The sequence below is a fragment of the Orbicella franksi genome, unplaced genomic scaffold (genome assembly GCF_964199315.1).
Source record: "Orbicella franksi unplaced genomic scaffold, jaOrbFran1.1 SCAFFOLD_510, whole genome shotgun sequence".
NCBI classification, from domain to species: Eukaryota; Metazoa; Cnidaria; class Anthozoa; order Scleractinia; family Merulinidae; genus Orbicella; species Orbicella franksi.
In genome coordinates, this window is record NW_027670367.1 from 1 (window position 1) to 2,500 (window position 2,500).

General features: G+C 46.9%; 1 pseudogene; it reads right to left on the reverse strand.

Moving 5' to 3' along the window:
• Positions 1-1,042, reverse strand: LOC145471033 (small subunit ribosomal RNA; annotated as a pseudogene; the record flags this gene model as incomplete).
• Positions 1,043-2,500: the final 1,458 nt, after the last annotated feature.

Genomic DNA, 2,500 nt, shown 5'->3' on the forward strand with positions numbered 1-2,500 from the left:
TAGTTGGCATCGTTTATGGTTAGAACTAGGACGGTATCTGATCGTCTTCGATCCTCTAACTTTCGTTCTTGATTAATGAAAACATTCTTGGCAAATGCTTTCGCAGTAGTTCGTCTTTCGTAAATCCAAGAATTTCACCTCTGACAACGAAATACGAATGCCCCCAACTGTCTCTCTTAATCATTACTTCAGTTCCAGAAACCAACAAAATAGAACCAAAGTCCTATTCCATTATTCCATGCTTATGTATTCAAGCGCTGGCTTGCTTTGAACACTCTAATTTTTTCAAAGTAAACGTCGCAGATCCTATGCACACTCAGTTAAGAGCACACACAGTCTTTGCGAGGAAGAACAGCGCGGCCAGTAACATACCTTGCGGCAGACCGGCCGAGCCATCCCGAAATCCAACTACGAGCTTTTTAACTGCAACAACTTTAATATACGCTATTGGAGCTGGAATTACCGCGGCTGCTGGCACCAGACTTGCCCTCCAATGGATCCTCGTTAAAGGATTTAAGTTGTACTCATTCCAATTACAAGACTTGGAAAAGCCCTGTATTGTTATTTCTTGTCACTACCTCCCTGAGTCAGGATTGGGTAATTTGCGCGCCTGCTGCCTTCCTTGGATGTGGTAGCCGTTTCTCAGGCTCCCTCTCCGGAATCGAACCCTAATTCTCCGTCACCCGTTGCAACCATGGTAAGCCACTACCTTACCATCGACAGTTGATAGGGCAGAAATTTGAATGAAACATCGCCAGCTCAAGGCCGTGCGATTCGATCAGTTACTATGAATCACCAAAGAACCGGGCAGAACCCGCATTGGTTTTTAATCTAATAAATACATCCCTTCCAGAAGTCGGGACTTTTCGCATGTATTAGCTCTAGAATTACTACGGTTATCCAAGTAGTAATGGTACAATCAAATAAACGATAACTGATTTAATGAGCCATTCGCAGTTTCACAGTACAAGTGCTTATACTTAGACATGCATGGCTTAATCTTTGAGACAAGCATATGACTACTGGCAGGATCAACCAGGTAGCTATCCCTCAGGGAACCCGGCGGGAACCCTATTGCGTCTGCTTCCTTTGAAAGGAGGCTGGCATTTCACCGTCAAGCTGCACTGGGAATCCTCCCGGCCATGGAAGACGCACGAGGCGTTCGACCCTGTCCGAGGGAAACCCGTTCTCTCTTTGCCACGTCTTTCCACTGCTTCACCCTAGTAAGCTTCCGGCATACCAGTGAGACAGCCAAGTGCACGGAATGCCGACAAGATACATCGGGGAAGAATGATTCTTCCGAATCTAAGCCGCTATTCTTGGCCAAAGGCCATCAGGTACAACATCCATCCGTTCTCTCGTTGTCCACACCGAGACAACTTGGCTTCAAGTTCAGTCATTTCATGCTACCGACCGAGCAAGTTTGGTCGACTTTGCTCCTTTTTCCTCCAAATACCCTCCTTTCCTACCCGAGAACACATTACCGAGCAGGGCTTACTGTTACGGACCGATACAGCTCAATTGCTCTTTCGGTCTTTCCCGATGCCTGCCCTACATTATAACCCGAAACCGTCTATTCCCCCAACCAAGTTTAGACACTTAGAAAAATGTCGAAAATTTCGATTTTTCGAAACTGCTCCAAAGCGCTCCCCATGGCATTCCAAACGTGCGTCTGCATGTCAGAGTTACGAAAACGAAGAGATTTCCACGAAGATGACCGATGATTGCCGAAATTTCCCGACGAAAACCCGAAGCTCAAAGACCACACCCTAAAGAGCGCAAAATTGGGATTTTACACTTTTTCAAAACTTTGTGCGGCAAACTATTGGCCAGCTCGAGTTACGTGCAGGCGCCAAGTTTGGCGCTGTCACGTCATCGTTAAGGGGGGTGTGCTACACTATCTTAAAACTGGGCGTCGGTCCCCCTATTCTATAAGCACCCTTAAGATTTTCACCATTTTCAAAACTTTTTGTGGCAAACTATTGGCCAGCTCGAGTTACGTGCAGGCGCCAAGTTTGGCGCTGTCACATCATCGTTAAGGGGGGTGTGCTACACTATCTTAAAACTGGGCGTCGGTCCCCCTATTCTATAAGCACCCTTAAGATTTTCACCATTTTCAAAACTTTTTGCGGCAAACTATTGGCCAGCTCGAGTTACGTGCAGGCGCCAAGTTTGGCGCTGTCACATCATCGTTAAGGGGGGTGTGCTACACTATCTTAAAACTGGGCGTCGGTCCCCCTTATCTATAAGCACCCTTAAGATTTTCACCATTTTCAAAACTTTTTGCGGCAAACTATTGGCCAGCTCGAGTTACGTGCAGGCGCCCAGTTTGGCGCTGTCACATCATCGTTAAGGGGGGTGTGCTACACTATCTTAAAACTGGGCGTCGGTCCCCCTTATCTATAAGCACCCTTAAGATTTTCACCATTTTCAAACCTTTTTGCGGCAAACTATTGGCCAGCTCGAGTTACGTGCAGGCGCCAAGTTTGGCGCTGTCACA